The following is a 21,018-nucleotide window of genomic DNA, read 5'->3' as shown; positions in this document are numbered from 1 at the left end:
TTTCGATTACAGACAACGCTGAAAGTACCAACTTACAGGCAGCAGCGCCTAGTGAGAACATGTTTCCTCCCACACTTGCCAATACTTGCTATCATCACGGGGCTCTTTAGGAACAAAGTATAAGCCTGGTCTGTTCTGGGTGACTTGGTCATTCACTTACTGAAAGGCATCAGATCAGAGAGAAGATCTCTCAAGTTCCACAGCAACTCCTTGATTCAATGACAGTGAGTACGAGGATTCTATGGGATGTTCTACAGGAAGTGTTCCTGGAATGCAAATATTTTTTATAAAATATTTTTGCTTTAATTTTAATACACATCCTCACTAGAGGGAACAAAATTAGCCATGGGATCAGCAGAGGCACCTCTTCCCAGTTTTTTTTCCCTAGTACAAATCTAAATGCTATAGGAAATATCTGTTATGTTAAGGCCCTTTCCCATGGATTCCCAGCCACAGTGTGGGCTCGGCCAAGCGCTGGGCTCTGAGGATGGAGATGAAGGAGGCACTGTCCATGTCTCCTTTCACAGAGCGCACATCCAGAAACCCATAACCTTCCAGCCCAAACCACAGAGAGACTGACGTGCTGAGGCAAAACAGTGATGTCTGGACGGTGTGGATGCCTCCCATGGGGGTTCCCAGTGCAATCGTAGTTATTAATCACCTGAATGTTCTTTACATGGACGTTGCCAACTGCTTCACTCCCGCACGTCCTTTTCATTGTCCCTGTTGCCTGATAAACCTGGCTTCCACACTGGCTGCCACTTCAGAGCTGCTGTTTGAGGGCAGCCTGGGGAACCAACGGTGGCTAGAACGGGGACTCCCTGAAGCCCCAAGAATAGTGTAATAATTGAAAACAGGGAGGCTATGTTTCTTTGTGACGCAGAGGAAAACAGATGTTTGCACAAAGTGACCGATGACCCTGGGTCACTGCCCTCCTTTAAACTTTAAACTACCCTAAAGTAAGATAACCATGTTTTTAACTTTGAAAATCCAAAGAAAACCAACTCCCCTTTGTTGTAAGGATAAATCACAGGCACCAACTTTATAAGTGAGCATATTACCCAAATCAGTACTTAGGTACCGACTCAACTGAATTCACAGGTGGTAAATCTGAATGTGCTGTAGACAAAGCAATTGACCCACAGATGCTCACATTTTGCCAAAAATAGAATCCAGCACCTTCCACAGATGTTCTTCCCACGTTAGTTCTTATTTTTCTAAAGATAAATTGCTTCATCTAGTAGCCATTCGTTATCCTTCTCCCTCATATGGATAGGAAGGGCGTTTGAGGGGTAAGCAGTTCACTTGGCTCTCCAGGGGTAGCTGGTGAATTGAAGGAGAGATGCAGCATCTGCACAAAGTTTATACCTCCGGCCAGCATCTCAATGGCCAGCATTGTTTCCTCTGCCCATGATGAGCTCATTGTGGAAGGACGGGCCTTCCTCCAGGGTCCAAAATGAACTCTGGGCAGGTGGAGGTAAAATCAGGCCTGGATGGAACCCACTGCTGCCGGGCTGACAGAGGCTTGAGTCTGCCAAATGGGATGGTACCCATCATAAACTGGAATTGCTCATTGTGATGGACCACCCCTCGCCAAAGGAAACTGGCCTCAAATCAGTAACTCCTGGCACGGATGACTTTGAAAAACCGACCTGGGATCCAAACTTGGATTGCAAAAATGCTCATAATCTTTGACCTAGTAATTCTTCTCCTAGACATTATTCTAAGAAAATTATCTATTTACCCAGCTATTTACACACAAGCACATACACAATTGTTCATTGAGGTAAACTTTATCATAACTAAAATTGGAAACTAAATGGCATACAGTGAGGTAATATTAATTTGGGGATATCTGTAAGATAGTAATCTGTTCGGTCTTCAAAAACGGCATTTCTGATATACAGCCAATGTTATGGTAAATGCTCAAGATAAAAAAATGTTACATGGAAAGAAGCGGGCATGTAACTGTATATTTAATATGATGCTAGTGTAGTTTCTTTGTGTATGTGAATATGTATTTCTCTGCCAGATTCCCAAAATAATTAAAGGTGGTAGGATTACGAATAGTTCTATTAAAAGGTTCTTCTTCATATTCTTATTTTCCACTTCTACAATCCACATATATTACAGTTAGAAAATAAATATGTATTTTAAAAATTTTAGTTTTACAGATGAAGATTTGTTTTTATCATTCCACATCTCCTGAAGACATTTACTGGACTCCTAATTGTATTATTTTAAAAAGTGCAAACCCCAAGTATCTCAAACTAGCCGAAGCCTTTCTAAAGGCTTAGAAGTATCTAAAGATACTTCCACACCTGTGGAATTTAAAATTCCAGTTTATTAATCCCTTAATACTACCTTTGAAATATTCAGCAGTTTCAAATATCCCTCTACCTGAAGGAGGGGGAAGGGTAAAGGAAAAAGAAATAAAATGAAGAGCAGATATGTAACATCTCATATTTCCCCACTTATAGATTTTAAAATAAGCTTTCTGGCTGTTAGAGCCTAAAAAGTTGCCAGAGGTACTGACGACCCTGAATTTTGTTTATATACCAGGGGCGACCTAGACCCTCCAGTCATTTCTTTCCATTCCCTTCTCACTCAGACCTTCTGGAAGCAAAGGAGTTAGGAGTCAGGCAAATGCACTGAGAAGGCCCATCTCTGGCTTGGCTTTTCTACGAGCTGGGAACCCCTCTGCTCGAACCCTGCTTCCCCGAGCCCACGACTGATAATCTCATGTCCGACGAGCACTTTACTCCGGGCTTAATACAGCATTTGTAGCAACTCAGGACATTTACCATGGGCTGGAGGCCTTCATGTAAAGCGCCTTGTCATTTTTATTGCCTCTCTTTGAAGAAATATTTGCACACCAATTTTTATTTTATTAATAGATATATTTTTCTTGTAGCAAGAAAGGATTATTTGCAGACACTAAAGTATTTATTTTTCCCATAACCTTTCAAAGTATTGGCCTCGGGTTTGGAATTCACTTTCCCTATCAGGAGACTTGGGATAGAAAGAATTCCTCAAACGTGACCCGTGAAGATAAACAGGCCAGTAGAGGAGCCTGCTTTTAGCAGCGCCACTCATGCGAACATCTTTGTCTTGCCAGAGCAGAAAGGGCACATTCTGACCTTCTCACTACCATGTTCCCTTCTAAATCAGCCCAGGGACTCAGCCATAATAGAGAAAGAAATAATGCCATTTACAGCAACATGGATGGACCTAGAGATTACCACACTAAGTGAAGTAAGTCAGGGAGAGAAAGACAAATATCATATGATTCACTTATATGTGGAATCTGAAAGAAAATGATACGAATGAACTTATTTACAAAACAGAAACAGGCTCACAGGCATAGAAAACACACTTATGGTTACCAAAGGGGAAAGGGGGGACGGATAAACTAGGAGTCTGGGATTAACAGGTACACACTACTATATATAAAATATATAAGCAACATAATATTGTAAATCAACTTTACTTCAATTAAAAAAAAAATCTTCAAAAAAGATAAATAAATAAAGGTGCCCAGGGCGCCTACATACACTGAGAGTCAGGAAGAATCTGAAAAGACTGTAGCTGAAAATCTCCTCAGTTGATGAAAAAAGGTAAGGCACATCAAAAGGAATCAAAAAGCCAAGTACGTTACTGTTCAATTAGACTTTTAAATATGCCATTGATATCAGAGGGGTTTGAGTGCAATTGTCTCCTTAAATTTGGCAGGGAAATCATTAATCATTTGATGTTAAATTTATACAGATTGTTGAATAAATGAGCACCAGGCCCACAGGGTGGTGAACCAAAAAGAAAGAGATGAGTGAACAGGGAGGGCAGAAAAAGGGAGATTTCCTCTTTGCAGGACACTGGAAAAGCAAATCCAAACTCGTGGTCATTTCAAGCCTCCGTCTTTGGACTCTTGCCTTCCTAAATGGCAAGTCATTTTAAGATCTCAAGAAAAGCTTGCCAGGTCCAAAGATAGAACTTACTCTAGTATCAGGCAGCTTTTAATAGATGTGAACTCAGGGCAGATATGAGTGTTACATAACCCCAGGGCTTATGGCATCCACTTGTTTGTCATCTGATGAGCAGCCAGGGTTCCTGTCATCACTGGGCCCCAGCCAGCACAGTCCAGCTGCAGAACGGCGTTCAGGGGACTTCATGAGTGTGACTTTAGAACGTTCAATCTATGTGGCTCCCAGGTGACACAGGTTCCCTCCTGTCTCCTAACACAACCATACCAACCCAGGTTTAGAGACCCTGAGTTCTACTTTCTCTCACTGTTTGCCTAATAGCAGAGTGAGGGGAAACCTGCAACCCAGTCACATACTGACAGCAGATCAAGGAAGCTGGAGAAATAGAAGTCTATCAGATTTCTGGAACAGGCTGCTTAAGCATGTCTTCTATTAAGTGGCCATCTTATACAGTGAGAATTGTCAGTTGTGTAAACCTTCAATGGCAAAAACCCTGAACCAGCCATCCTGGACCTGCTTTGCCTTGTGATTATATAATTCAGATGTTCACAGGTTATTCAGTCAATTATCCATCAGAGTTTTTATTGAGCATCTATGCACTCAGGTCATAACACTATATAAAATACAGGGAACACAGGAATGGAGATGTGGTCCCTGCCACCAAAGACCATGCTGTTACCAAGCTTACTATTTATTTCCTAGCAGGAATTCCTAAATCACCTCCCCTTCCAGTCAAAGGCCTGTATTATTTTCTTGGGCAACTTGGGACTATTAGAGTCATCTCAGTCAGCATGAATATTAAGCCATCACTAAACTTCTTTTTCTACCCACTACCCGCCAGATGCATTTCCCTTCCAGATCCCCAGGCCATGGTTTCCAGCCCACATGGTTTCACTGGTGATGGCCTCCTCTTGTGTCTCCAGACCTCAGGATCTGCCAATCACCCTGCAGAGGTGAACAAATTCATTTCGCAAAAATTCCAGTTCCATTATATCACCCTCCTGAAGAACCCACCGAAGTTCCCCGCCACCTACAAGATCCAATCCAGATCCCTCTGTGGGCACTCAGAACAGGACCCCATCATGGCACTGATATAAAATTAAGAGATGTAGTAACTAAAATAATCTAGCCAGTGGAGTTCCCGGCCAGGCCTGAATATGTTAAGTGAGAATCACATTTGAACTGGCCTTACCTGCAGTACTTCGGGCTGCATTAATTTTTGTGAGTGGCAACCCCTTTATGCATATAAATTGGGTAATTACACTAGTAAATTGGAATTTTAGCATTTAGAATCAGCACCCGTAAATAACGGGAGGCGAGGGAAAGAAGGCCAATTGAAACCGTGGCCCTTAATATTTGAAAGCAGCACTTTGTAGACAGCTTGAAGACCAAGAGGTTTTGAAGAGATCTCACAGAAGAAGAGTGGGAATAACAAGAGTACCTAACCATTTTGTTTGTACATTATTTTCTATTTAAAGATAATAAGGTGGTGCAGAAAAGTTGAAACACGAAAATCATACATTCGGTCATCTCATCTCAACTTCCCGCAGAGTAAAAATTGTCACAAAATTACCATACTTGTGTTGGACATAATTTGTTACAAGTTGACGGCCTGAAAGCTCACATCTACCCTAATACCATGAATCCTGGCCTCTGCCTTTCCAGAAAAAGCAGGGATGATAAACTGACTTTGTTGAGGATTAACTTTGTCGACCAGCCATCATTGGTAAAATTCTGTCAGTTTCCATTGTACTGGTACATAGAAATATCTGCGCTGATCTGGAATAAATCTTGAGTAAGTCAAAGCCCCATTTCTACCATGAGGAAACTGACTACGTGGGAAGTGAAACTAACATTGTAGGTAAGCCTGCAAGGCACCTAGCCATGTACCTGTGATGTCAACTCATCTCAACGACACTGTGAATTAGGTAGTATTGTCACTGTTTTACAGATTTAGGAAACTAAGAGAGCTGCTGAGTGGCAGAACTAGGACTCAGCACCACTTGGTCCAGGTGAGTCGGTTCTTAACCAGAGATGCAGGAGTTGGCAGGAGGCCAAGTACCTTTTCGAGCAACTCAGCTCAGGCTCGGGTAGATGCCCGGGTGGTAAGAGGTGCAAGACAGCCCAGCCACTGTGGCCGCTAGGCTGTTCTTCAGTAATGTTAATGCATAAAGCAAGAGCGAAAGCTTTCAAAACTCTGCCACTATGTGTCTCCCCTATGTCTTGAAGTCCTCTTCCAACAATAAGCATTTTAATTTTTTAAATCACTAGTCGTGAAGCTTAGGTCAATCAGGGCCTTTGGATTTGGCCTACACATCACTTTCTCTCTAATATTATTTTCAAAGCCAACATAATATTCAGGCCACTCATATCGATGTTGCAGGACCTGAGAGACAGAGGAATCAAATTCCTCGGGCAACTTTCCCTGCTGGTCCTGACTCTGTGCCCAGGACTCTCTTTTTGGAATTAGGTCATCACTGACGTTTGCTAAAATTTAAATCGAATCTGGGAGTTTAACAAGCTCAACCACTAACATCTTTTGCAACACCTGCACTTGTGCTTCTATGCATACCCACACACATACATGTACACAAACCCCACATGCACATGGGCAAACACACACACACACACACGTGCGTGCAAAATTCATGGTAACTAGACTGAGTTTATCAGGTTATTCCTAGCCAAGTGCAGAGTTATAAGAAGACAGGCAAGAAAGCAAGTCTGTTTACATGGAAAATGAGATCAGAGCAGATGCAGAACCTGGGCACTTACTGAGGGGCCACCAGATGGGGACACTGAACAGCACAGAAGGAGAGAAGAAGTGGTTTCAGGGCGTCTGGAGAGGCCAGAGCAAACCCCCTGCTTCCCAGCCGCTCCTGGAGCTGCCTCTGAGGATGCTGCAGTACCCAGCGCTCTGCCTTGACAGTGTTGGTTTTCAAGACTTGGGCCTCAGACTCTGGGAGGGCTCATGCCAAGGAGTACTTCCCAGAAGTTCTGCTGCCAGTGTCCTTGGCCCTGTCGTAAGCCACAGCCACCACCCACCTCTGCAGGAGACCCTCCAACAGTAGCAGCCGTGTGGCTGACAGGGTCTTGGTGCTCTGGCCAGGTGTCAGGCCTGTGCCTCTGAGATGGGATAGCCAAGATAAGGACATTGGTCCACCAGAGACCTCCCGGCTCCACATAACATCAAACAGCGAAAGCTCTCCCAGAGATCTCCATCTCAATGCTAAGATTCAGCTCCACTCAATGACCAGCAAGCTATAGTGTTGGACATCCTATGCCAAACAACTAGCAAGACAGAAACACAACCCCACACATTAGCAGAGAGGCTGCCTAAAACCATAATAAGGTCACAGACATCCCAAAACACACCACCGAATGTGGTCCTGCCCACCAGAAAGACACGATCCAGCCTCATCCACCACAACACAGGCACCAGTCCCATCCACCAGGAAGCCTACACAACCCACTGAACCAAACTTAGCCACTGGGGGCAGACACCAAAAACAATGGGAACTACGAACGTGCAGCCTGCGAAAAGGAGACCCCAAACACAGTGAGGTAAGCAAACTAAGAAGACAGAGAAACACACAGCAGATGAAGAAGCAAGGTAAAAACCCACCACACCAAACAAATGAAGAGGAAATAGGCAGTCTACCTGAAAACAAATTCAGAGTAATGATAGTAAAGACGATCCAAAATCTTGGAAATAGAATGGAGAAAATACAAGAAATGTTTAACAAGGACCCAGAAGAACTAAAGAGCAAACAAACAATGATGAACAACACAATAAATGAAATTAAAAATTCTCTAGAAGGAATCAATAGCAGAGTAACTGAAGCAGAAGAATGGATAAGTGACCTGAAAGATAAAATAGTGGAAATAATTACCACAGAGCAGAAAAATGAAAAAAGAATGAAAAGAATTGAGGACAGTCTCAGAGACCTCTGGGACAACATTAAATGTACCAATATTCAAATTACAGGGGTCCCAGAAGAAGAAGAGAAAAAGAAAGGGACTGAGAAAATATTTGAAGAGATTATAGTTGAAAAATTCCCTAATATGGGAAAGGACATAGTCTATCAAGTACAGGAAGCGCAGAGTCCCATACAGGATAAATCCAAGGAGAAACATGCCAAGACACATACTAATCAAACTATCAAAAATTAAAAACAAAGAAAAAATATTAAAAGCAGCAAGGGAAAGACAATAAATAGCATACAAGGGAATCCCCATAAGGTTAACAGCTGATCTTTCAGCAGAAACTCTGCAAGCCAGAAGGGAGTAGCAGGACATATTTGAAGTGATGAAAGGGAAAAACCTACAATGAGGATTACTCTACCCAGCAAGGATCTCATTCAGATTTGATGGAGAAATTAAAACTTTACAGACAAGCAAAAGCTTAAAGAATTCATCACCACCAAACCAGCTTTACAAGTGCTAAAGGAACTTCTCTAGGCAGGAAAAACAAGAGAAGGAAAAGACCTACAATAACAAACCCAAAATAATAAAGAAAATGGTAATACGAACATACATATCAATAACTACCTTAAATGTAAATGGATTAAATGCTCCAACCAAAAGGTAGACAGGCTGAACAGATACAAAAACAAGACCCGTATAAATGCTGTCTACAAGAAGCCCACTTCAGACCTAGGGACACATGCAGACTGAAAGTGAGGGAATGGAAAAAGATATTCCATGCAAATGCAAATCAAAACAAAGCTGGAGTAGCAATTCTCATATCAGACAAAATAGACTTTAAAATAAGGACTGTTAGAAGAGACGAGGAAGTACATTACATAATGATCGAGGGATCAATCCAAGAAGAAGATATAACAATTGTAAATATTTATGCACCCAACATAGGAGCACCTCAATACATAAGGCAAATGCTAAGAGCCATAAAAGGGGAAATTGACAGTAACACAATCATAGTAGGGGACTTTAACACCCCACTTTCACCAATGGACAGATCAGCCAAAATGAAAACAAATAAGGAAACACAAGCTTTAAATGATACATTGAACAAGATGGACTTAATTGATATTTACAGGACATTCCATCCAAAACCAACAGAATACACTTTCTTCTCAAGTGCTCATGGAACATTCTCCAGGATAGATCATATATTGGGTCACATAGCAAGCCTTTGTAAATTTCAGAAAATTGAAATCTTACCAAGTATCTTTTCTGACTACCATGCTATGAGACTAAATATCAATTACAGGAAAACAATCTGTAAAAAATACAAACAGATGGAGGCTAAACAATACACTACTAAATAACCAAGAGATCACTGAAGAAATCAAAGAGAAAATCAAAAAATACCTAGAAATGAATGACAATGAAAACACGACGACCCAAAACCTATGGGATGCAGCAAAAGCAGTTCTAATGGGAAGTTTATAGCAATACAATCCTACCTCAAGAAACCAGAAACTTCTCAAATAAACGACCTAACCTTACACCTAAAGCAATTAGAGAAAGAAGAACAAAATAACCCCCAAAGTTAGCAGAAGGAAAGAAATCATAAAAGCAGATCAGAAATAAATGAAAAAGAAAAGAAGGAAACAATAGCAAAGATCAATAAAACTAAAAGCTGGTTCTTTAAGAATTAAACAAAATTGATAAACCACTAGCCAGACTCATCAAGTAAAAAAGGGAAAAGACTCAAATCAACAGAATTGGAAATGAAAAAGGAGAAATAATGACTGACAGTGCAGTAATACAAAGGATCATGAGAGATTACTACAAGCAATGATATGCCAATAAAATGGACAACCTGGAAGAAATGGACAAATTCTTAGAAAAACACAACCTTCCAAGTCTGAACCAGGAAGAAATAGAAAATATAAACAGACCAATCACAAGCACTGAAATTGAAACTGTGATTAAAAATCTTCCAACAAACTAAAGCCCAGGACCAGATGGCTTCAGAGGTGAAGTCTATCAAACATTTAGAGAAGAGCTAACACCTATCCTTCTCAAACTCTTCCAAAATATAGCAGGGGGAGGAACACTCCCAAACTCATTCTACGAGGCCACCATCACCTTGATACTAAAACCAGACAAAAATGTCACAAAGAAAACTACAGGCCAATATCACTGATGAAAATAGATGCAAAAATCCTCAACAAAATACTAGCAAACAGAATCCAACAGCACATTAAAAGGATCATACACCATGATCAAGTGGGGTTTATCCCAGGAATGCAAGGATTCTTCAATATATGCAAATCAATCAATGTGATAAACCATATTAACAAATTGAAGAAGAAAAACCATATGATCATCTCAATAGCTGCAGAAAAAGCTTTGGACAAAATTCAACACCCATTTATGATAAAAACCCTGCAGAAAGTAGGCATAGAGGGAACTTTCCTCAACATAATAAAGGCTATATATGACAAACACACAGCTAACATCATTCTCAATGGTGAAAAACTGAAACCACTTCCTCTAAGATCAGGAACAAGACAAGGTTGTCCACCCTCACCACTATTATTCAACATAGTTTTGGTAGTTTTAGCCACAGCAATCCAAGAAGAAAAAGAAATAAAAGGAATCCAAATCGGAAAAGAAGAAGTGAAACTGTCACTGTTTGCAAATGACATGATATTATACATAGAAATCCTAAAGATGCTACCAGAAACCTACTAGAGCTAATCAATGAATTTGGTAAAGTAGCAGGATACAAAATTAATGCACAAAAATCTCTTGCATTCCTATACACTAATGATGAAAAATCTGAAAGTGAAAATAAGGAAACACTCCCATTTACCACTGCAACAAAAAGAATAAAATACCTAGGAATAAACCTACCTAGGGAGACAAAAGACCTGTATGCAGAAAACTATAAGACACTGATGAAAGAAATTAAAGAGGATATAAAGAGATGGAGAGATATATCATGTTCTTGGATTGGAAGAATCAATATTGTGAAAATGACTATACTACCCAAAGCAACCTACAGATTCAGTGCAATCCCTGTCAAAGTACCAATGGCATTTTTCACAGAACTAGAACAAAAAATTTCACAATGTGTATGGAAACACAAAAGACCCCAAATAGCCAAAGCAATCTTGAGAAAGAAAAAAGGAGCTGGAGGAATCAGGCTCCCGGACTTCAGACTATACTACAAAGCTACAGTAATCAAGGCAGTATGGTACTGGCACAAAAATAGAAAGATAGATCAATGGAATAGGATAGAAAGCCCAGAGATAAATCCACACACATATGGTCACCTTATTTTTGATAAAGGAGGCAAGAATATACAATGTAGAAAAGACAGCCCCTTCAATAAGTGGTGCTGGGAAAACTGGACAGTTACATGTAAAAGAATGAAATTAGAACACTCCCTAACACCATACATACAAATAAACTCAAAATGGATTAAAGACCTAAATGTAAGGCCAGACACTATAAACTCTTAGAGGAAAACGTAGGCAGGACACTCTATGATATAAATCACAGCAAGACCCTTTTTTGACCCACCTCCTAGAAAAATGGAAATAAAACCAAAAATAAACAAATGGGACCTAATGAAACTCAAAAACTTTTGCACAGCAAAGGAAACCATAAACAAGATGAAAAGACAACCCTCAGAATGGAAGAAAATATTTGCAAATGAAGCAATGGACAAAGGATTAATCTCTAAAATTTACAAGCAGCTCATGCAGCTCAATATCAAAAATCAAACAACCCAATCCAAAAATGGGCAGAAGACCTAAATAGACATTTCTCCAAAGAAGATATACAGATTGCCAACAAACACATCAAAGGATGCCCAACGTCACTAATCATTAGAGAAATGCATATCAACGCATGCAATGAGGTATTACCTCACACCGGTCAGAATGGCCATCATCAAAAAATCTACAAACAATAAATGCTGCAGAGGGTGTGGAGAAAAGGGAACCCTATTGCACTGTTGGTGGTAATGTAAATTGATACAGCCACTATGGAGAACAGTATGGACATTCCTTAAAAAAGTAAAAGTAGAAGTATCATACCACCCAGCAATCCCACTACTGGGCATATACCCTGAGAAAACCATAATTCAAAGAGTCATGTACCACAATGTTCACTGCAGCTCTATTTACAACAGCCAGGACATGGAAGCAACCTAAGTGTCCATTGACAGATGAATGGATAAAGAAGATGTGGCACCTATATACAATGGAATATTACTCAGCCATAAAACGAAAAGAAATTGAGTTATTTGTAGTGAGCTGGATGGACCTAGAGTCTGTCATACAGGGTGAAGTAAGTCAGAAAGAGAAAAACAAATACAGTACGCTAACACATATATATGGAATCTAAAAAAAAGAAATGGTTCTGAAGAACCTAGGAGCAGGACAGGAATAAAGACGCAGACATAGAGAATGGACTTGAGGACATGGGGAAGGGGAAGGGTAAACTGGGACGAAGTGAGAGAATGGTATGGACATATATACACTACCGAATGTAAGATAGATAGCTAGTGGGAAGCAGCCGCATAGCACAGGGAGATCAGTTTGGTGCTTTGTGACCACCTAGAGGGGTGGGATAGGGAGGGTGGGAGGGAGATGCAAGAGGGAGGGGATATGGGGATATATGTATACATATAGCTGATTCACTTTGTTATACAGCAGAAACTAATACCACATTGTAAAGCAATTATACTCCAATAAAGATGTTTAAAAAAAAAAAAAAGACTTGGGCCTTTCTAATCCACTCTCTTTATAGCTGTTTCTTGGCCAAGAAAGAAAGAACTGTGGTCCCCACAGCACCTGCGTGGGGACTGAGACAGGAGGATGCCGATGCACTCGAAGTGGCTGTGGTCCACTTGCTCTAGAAAGTTTATTCAGATGCTCTTCCGGCACTTAGAAGCCATCTTCACATATGAGTTGGGCCAAGTGTGTTTATGCAAATACCCACTTTCTGACTTAGCCATAGTCTATCAGTGAAACCCTCGTTCATGATACTGAAAAGCAAAGTTTGACCCAGGCAGGGGAACTTTGACTATTTGTCAATAGTTGATGCTACATATTAAACAAACGAGCGGCCGTTTTTAGGCTTTGAAGTTCTATTTTATTTCCATAGCAGCACTCATGTTCTACACAACACAGACTCCCAAGGAAAATAAAGGGAGCGGTAGGCCAAAATGGTACTCCAGAGCTCCAGAAAATTACCGAAAGAGATGCCTAAATATAGATCGGCAGTTAAGTGAGACAATAATTGTAGTTAAAGTGATGACGGTGATAGCAGCGAACTAGGTCCCGCACATCTGTGCACTTGTTAAAAAGCCTGTTGAACTCTCCCAACAACAGTCACGGGAGGTAGATACTAATATTATCCCTGTTTTACGGACAGAGACACCCAGGTACAGGAAGACTGAGTTGTCTTAAAGCCAGGCAGGTGTGTCCTTACCCTCTTGAGATCTGAGTGACTCCTGACACATCTGGACCAAGTCATCTCTCGGGGGTCTTACAGCCCTGCCTTTCCACAGGAGAGCATCTATTCCAGTGGTGGGCAGAGACAGAGGTATAAAATCAGAAGATGATGCCAACGGCCCACATCTGTGCTATTACCTGCCAAGTAAAGGTGTGGAAAACTCCTAGAAGATCTAAGTTTTCACTTTTCTTCCACTTGTTTGGCATTTTACAGCAAAGAGCTCTTACATGGTGAGCTTATAGGTGATGGAATCCCTGTTGGTCATAAATAGCCTAAAACAACAACAAAAAGGACCAAAAACACACAAAAACTTATGAATAGCTTTAAGGTTTCTCTCTGGGAACTAAATACAGGCAGGATTTCTGTTATCTCTGGCATATTTTTGCAATAATCAACAAGAGGTCTTCTCCCCAGAAAGGAAATGGGGACTGGAAATATCAGCTGTATTAGGAGATGGGTTTTTTAAACTATGGATCTATTTTCCTAGAAAAATGAGCTACTGACACCTCAAAGAAGTAGTTTTGCCCCAAATGTCTATGACAGGCCTTCTGAGATGAGCCAAGCATGGAGTCACTTAATACAGGTCTCAGCACCCGTTGTTCACATAGAATTATAGATAGGGCAGGAGCTGGGAAAGCTGAAAGGAAGCTATTTGAAGAGAGAGGCCTGAACAGTATCTGAAAACTAATTTAAAATCATAAAAATATCATCTTCCTTTATAATCAGGTAGTACTATTTTCTAAAGAGGTTTGGGGATAATGATCTTGTCTTTTGCTAAACTGAACCCAGTTTTGACCACAGCCGTTACTAGCAAGGTGACCTTTCCCTAAACCATTAGCTTTGCCCCAGGCTTCCGTGGCCTAAAAGGCATCATTTGTTCTTTTAAGTACTGGCACTTGGCCACTTTTTCTCTCTAAAATTCCACATTCACGTGTCTGTCTGGTGACGAGCTTTCCATTTTTCTCTCCTTGCTCCAAGGATGTCCCCTATCGTACGGCAGGGTTTTTTTTAATTGACTCTCAAATGATCTTGAAGGTAGCTCATGAAAGCAGATCCCAGGGCTCTCCACACGACTGGCAGCTCTTATAACTCTGTATGAACTTTTTAACGGTTTTGGAGAAAGATGTGTGTGTGTGTGTGTGTGTGTGTGTGTGTGTGTGTACACGTGTGTGTGAACTAATTCATGAATCCCCCAGAGACCTTGTATTCCTCAGACCCCCAGCAGCCGCAGGCTGTGTTTCCCATTAAGGATTTATTTTCCGCTAAGAAGTGATCTTTCTGCCCCTGAAAGAGGTTCTATTTCCATTTAGTGCCTGTTAGAAGCTCCCTGAGATTGGATTGAGCAGTGGTCTCAGAATACGGATTTCAGGGCACATTATTCATACAGAAAATAAGATCAGGGCTGAGAAAATCCAGTTTTTGTGATAGGTGAGATGGAGAGATGTCATTCTCATCTGATTCCCGGTGATTCACTGAACCTGTGTCTTCACCCCTCCAGAGAACAGAGGGAACTAGTTCCTGCCTGCTCCTCCCTCGTTAGAGCCTTGTGTGTACAATGACTTGACGCTTTTGGAGTTCTTCTGTGTGCTTGCCTTGGGGGTGGAAGAATGATTGGGATTATCATGATTCAGCACTTACCAGTGGCCCTGTGTGAGACGGGCATTCTTGGGCTGACACACCAATAAGAACGGATCCGAGTTGTTTGAGACGCACCGAGTCACAGCCTGTTGATAAACAGGAATCCAGGAGTCGCACACGGGCTGGCCTCGGGTAAACCCCAGCTGGCTCACACTCTACTTTTAGTTAATAGAGCTCTACTGAAATACGGCACAAGTACAAACCTTCTCACCCGTGGTTCGTCTGAGTCACATGTAATAGCTGTACAGGGTAAGGAGGTCACACTGAACTATGTAAAGGTATAAAACAAAAATCGAGCCCGGTGCGGGCTCCAATGGCCATACACACCCCAAAGTCACTGTCTCCCTCTGGGCAGTAATCATCCAACTGTCCCCCAGCGTTCTCACCAGGAGGCCCCACCAGCTGCTCAGAGCTCACCCCGCTTTCTGCTGAGCACCCCGTGTCCCCCACACGGGCACACCCTCGGTTTGAGACAATTACATCCATCTCACTTTCTGCAGCAACTTGTCTCCACTTGGTTGTTTCATCCCTCCTGCCACAGCCGAGCCCTGCCTATTGACTCTGATACATCTTTCACAGAATCTCATTTTCATCCCTGTCACTGGAGTCCAAATGCCAACATACTGATTTTTCTCACTGTGACAAATACAGTATCTCTTCAGCAATCTCTTCAGATCTCCATCTCCTGGGAAAACATCTCCCTCCCCTCCGAGCCTTTTCATAATATGGCATGCTCAGATCACCACCATCCCCCCCACCCATCCTTCACAAGCTCTTCCTGCACATTTTTCGTATCTGTTCTGAAATGGCATCTTTGCCCAAGTTCAGCCTCACTGGTTTCCTGCCTGCCTGTGTGTCTCTGGGAAGCCCCTTGGTCCATGGGACAAATCCTTCTGCCCCTGTAGGCTGTTGTCAGGCTTAATTTTAGCACTCCACCAATTACAGTAAGTTCTGTAATCAGATCAAAGCATTGGTCCCTGTTTGCTGGCCAGAATGGGGATGATTCCTCCTGACATAGCAAACAACCTCAAGAATTTCTTCTGAGTCAGCTGTGGGGCGCTCAGGCATGCGAAATCACAGGGCAAGTTCATACGTTCAAACATAATGATAGAGAGGATCATTTGACATGAAACTCATGCTCATGTGCTGGCTGCCTTGTCAGCTGGGCTGAAGGACGCACTTCTGCAGAGATGCCTCTTCGGAGAGTGTCACTCTTAGGCCATCTCAAAACACCCCAACTTGGGCCAATGTGGCCTTTGTCCTAGGAGTCAATTTGGTGTCCTTTTGATGAAGAAGCCCAGAATGCCTGGTTGGTCCCTGCCATCTGTGACCACAGGGATGTCTTCCTTAAGCTTTTGGATTGAAAAACAGTCGAATGAATATTTCTATCAATATTTGATCAATTTTTGATCAATTATCAAAATTATCAATAAGAAATTATCAAGTAAATTATCAACCTTACTTCTTTCTGTTTTATATATGCCCACTAAACTCTTAAGCAAGCAAATGATTCGTGGTTTGTAGAATCTTTTTATTGCCCTATTTTGCTATTAAAAAGTGGTTGAGAAGACCTCTCCTCGGCTCTTCCCAATGGCGTCTGGGAGAGTAATGTGTGCACACAGCCCTCCTGATTGTTTTCTCTGAGTATCTCTGGTATCTCAGGAATTTAAACATTAGGGATGTTGACAGGCAGGCTGACATTCCCCATCTGAAGTCTGGAAGGAGATCAGTCCTGTGAAACAGATAGGCTGATCCTGAAATAAAGTTCCTTGGAGTATGAGTAAGGGAAAATCTCAGAAGCCAAGTATTATCAGGTAACAGAGGTGACTGCAGGGCCCACAGTGAGCAGTTAAAAAAATCAGAGAATTGCTATATATGTGAAATCTATTTCATCTCAAAAATTAAGTAAAATTTTAAAAATAAAAAAAATAAATCAGGGCTTCCCTGGTGTCACAGTGTTTAAGAATCCACCTGCCAATGCAGGAGACACGGGTTCGAGCCCTGGTCCGGGAAGATCCCACACACCACGGAGCAAGTAAGCCCGTGAGCCACAACTACTGAGCCTGCGCACCACAACTACTGAAGCCCATGTGCCTAGAGCCCGTGCTCCGCAACAAGAGAAGCCACCACAATGAGAAGCCCACACGCTGCAACGAAGAGTAGCCCCCGCTCACCACAACTAGAGAAAGCCCGCGCACAGCAATGAAGACCCAGCACAGCCAAAACATAAATAAATAAAAATAAATAAATAAATCAGAGAAGTTGGCTTTTGTTCTTTTTTTTCACATTCCCTTCATCATGTAGAAATGTAGGGAAAACAGATCATCTACTCTTCTTCCTTCCACCCTACTTGCTACATATTTTATTAATAATCTTCCTATATATTATCACAAAACTATTCTAATCACCAAGTTAATTAAAATTTGATTCAAGTCATAAGAATTATGAAATACACAAAATTAAAAGGTCTGAGAAGACAAGGAACACTGAGTTCCAGCACTTTGCACAATGCCAGCACGTAGTAGGTACTCACTAAACACTTTCAGAAAGGGATGAATGAAGGAATTGAAGAAATCTACTTCACGAGCTTGGGTTAAGAATTAAATGAGATGACTATTCCTGGCACAGAGTAGGTATTCAATACTTTCTCTTTTCCTTCCCCCACAAAATAGCTAGAAAAATCTCTCTCTATTCCAGACCACCACTCAGTTTTCACAAAGAGCAGGTCAAGGATGTTCAGTTCATTACTTGACCAGTTCACCAAGCATATCCAGGTCAGCATGCTCATGAGGAGAGGTGGGACTCAGATTATAAAATCAGATACTGCCCCACACTGCCTCAGCTCTAGAACCCCCTGGATGGTCTCAGCAAATACCTCCCTATGGAAAGGATGTGTTCAAGAGAATCTCTCCCCTGAACAGTGACTAGTCAAGGCTGAGTCCTGCTGTGTCCCTGCCTGTTGCTGCCTTTGGCCAGAGAGAAGTCTGAAGAAGGAATCCAGTTCTTGTTTACTTGGTCAGCCACAAGAGCTGAGCAACAGAGGGATGGTGAGTAATTCTAGATCGCACTACACTTTTTATTTTAACGGTAAGCTGAGATCTTCCTGAGATGATTTGAGTATAATCCTTACCTAAGATATGGCAACAAACGTTCGACCTCTTGAGTTCTTTCCTTCCCTAGAAATCTTTGAACAATTTGTAAATCCTCATATATTTACCTAAAAGAAGAAAATCCTGTGTGGAAGGGCTCACTTCATTCCTCCACAGAAAAGCGTTCTCAGATGGTAGGACTCACATTATTACCTAGCATGCGTGAGTACAGTCTGGCTGAAGAAAACCATGGTTGAATAAACTTGCACATCAAACTCCTTAGAACAATTCCTACCAAACACTTAGCATTTTTCTCAAATAAAATAGCAATACCAACTGTACATTTTATTTAAGTAAATGTTTGGAAGTTCATTAAAAAGTAAACATGGAAGATCAGAATTTTTTATTGTGACCTTGGATCAGTATTTGTACTAAAGAATTAAAGAGAAATGGAACCATTATGTAATAATTTAATTTTTTTCATGTAAAGTTTCAACTTTGGTTTTTTATTTAAACTTTCATTGGTGGATTAAAATTGTCATCCATATTTACTTGTATGTGCATAATTCATTTTATGTACACATATGTGTACATTCCTAACTGAAACTTTGTTGTCAAATTCAAGTATCATTATCAACTTACGTAAAGTCCTTCTATAAGAGCCTCTTCTAACACCAACTGCTATATTGTGATTCATTTCTGGCAACAACCACCAGGAGTTAGCACAGACCCACAAGGAAAGGCACAGTGCACAGATGACTGCCCTCACTTCAGGTGCCAGCCTGCAGCAGTATCCCCAAGCCACCTGCACTTTTGTCCAACTGGCTCCAGATCCAGGGGATTTCCATGACCTAGGAAATAATTCACTAGGATAGCACTCAGGAGTCAGAAAAGCTCTACCATTTTGTTATAAAGAATACACATCAGGACCAGCTAAATGAAGACGCTCACGGGAAAAGATCTGAGAGGACCTTGAACACAGAGCTCCCGTGCCCTCTCCTTGTGGAACTGGGTGCATCACCCTCCTGGTACATTGATGTATCACCAACTAGGAAGCTCAGCAAGGTCCAGAGTTTTAATTAAGATTTCATTACATAGGCATGGAACTCAATCTCTATCCCCACTTCCCTCCCTGGAGGTCAGGCTACCCAAAACCCCAACCCTCTCTCATCACATGGTTGGTCCTCACCCTGAAACACCTCATTAGCATGAACTCAGGGAACCAAGGGAGTCATGAATAGCAAAGACACTCCTATCCCTTGAGAAATTCCAAGGGTGTCAGGAACCCAGGATAAAGACCAGACAAATTCTTTATTATAGTATAGAGCCCAGTGACACAAAACCAAACGGGATCAGGTGAAGCAATTCTATACACACCCAGCCTATTTTGGCCCAGGTACGTGGCTTTCTTAGGGATGTCTTAGAGTGTTAACTTTAGAGCATCTACAAGGATGAAGTGGCTCACTTATCTTTCCAGCTATCCTTCATAATTGTTGATTCCCTTGGCTACAACTTAAAATTTTACATTATGTGATTAAGACCTCTGAGAAGCTACAGGAGAAACCTGGCAGCCGTCACCATGACCAAGTAACCCAAGTTAACATCACCAAGCATGGGACCATGGACATCACGTGTCTCTTCATATGATGCACTAAGAAGGAGACAACGTCACTTTTGTAGTATTACCACCAAAAATTCATAACTTGAACCTATTCATAAGGAAACATTACATAAACATACACTGAGAGGTGGTTTACAAAATAACTGGCCTGTACTCTTCGAAAATGGCATGGTCATGAAAACAAAGACAGAGTGAGGGATGGTTCCAGAAAAAGGAGACTAAAGAGACATGACAGCTAAGTGGAATTCACTACTCTGAGTTGGATCCAGGACAGAGAAAAAGGTACACATTATCAGGTCAATTGATATAATTTGTATATGGACGGTGGATCCAATAGTATGATTACACCAATGTTACATTTCCTAGTTTGGATAACTGTGTTGTGTACAAGGAGGGCACGTGTAAGAGACTTTACTTGTTCTTAGAAAACATACGCTGACGTATTTAGGACTCGCCGTGACGTGTCTGTCCTTCACTCTCAGAAGATCCCTCCTGAGAGATGGAACGGGGCGGGGGTCACAAATGATAAAGCAAATAGGGTAAAATGTGGGCAATAAGTGATATTCTTGGTAAAGGGTGTATAGAGGGTCTTTGGACCATATTTGCAACTTTTCATTAAGTCACAAATTATATCAAAATAAAAAGCTTTTTTAAAGAATCCATGTGTGAAGAGGGAGGAAATGTGTAATGTTGCAAAGAAAATACTCATAACTAACTGGCTTTAAAGAAACACGGACAGAGGTGCTGTGATTTTGGTGCCTGCCTCTTGTACTAAATTTGGAGATCTTGGTAAAAAGATGTTCTCATTGATTATTATTATTCTTAAGATTATTTGAAAACATTTTTTCAACTTAAATCTCTGTTTTCCCCGTTCTCACTGAATGGGGAATTTTTTTCCTTCTTTTTTTTGCATTTAGCACGTGCAGAGTTCTGTGCTTTTTACTGCAGGAAACCCAGCTTTGAACAAAGCATGCTCCCTACGCAGTGAGCTTACAGTTTTATAGGGCAGACAGGCCCTCTCATAGTCAACTGTTTACATGTGATAGGAATTGAAACCTGAAAGTGATACAAAGTGCTATAAGAGCACACAAGTCTGAGGTCCTGCTGAGTTTTGAGATGAGAGGAATTGGTCAGGGGAGGAGAAGGTGGAAAGCCATCCCCAGGCAAGTGGTCTCCCCACCCCTGGGCAGCCCTGATGAAACCTATCACTACCTCTTACTACAAAGGAACGTTCACATCATTTCCTCAA

The 21,018-nt window shown here is 41.5% G+C and overlaps 1 long non-coding RNA gene across 1 annotated transcript in view; it reads right to left on the bottom strand.

Annotated features, from left to right (window-relative positions):
* The window catches only part of LOC117311165 (uncharacterized), a 101,617-nt gene that overhangs the window by 5,196 nt on the left and 75,403 nt on the right, over positions 1-21,018 (bottom strand). Inside the window, exon 7 of the long non-coding RNA XR_012330405.1 lies at positions 161-266. This is a non-coding gene — a long non-coding RNA (uncharacterized lncRNA). The remainder of the gene's footprint in view (positions 1-160; positions 267-21,018) is intronic.

The sequence above is a fragment of the Tursiops truncatus genome, chromosome 2 (assembly GCF_011762595.2).
Source record: "Tursiops truncatus isolate mTurTru1 chromosome 2, mTurTru1.mat.Y, whole genome shotgun sequence".
Classification (NCBI taxonomy): Eukaryota; Metazoa; Chordata; class Mammalia; order Artiodactyla; family Delphinidae; genus Tursiops; species Tursiops truncatus.
The sequence above is the reverse complement of the archived record's forward strand: the minus strand, read 5'-3'. Positions and strand labels throughout refer to the sequence as shown.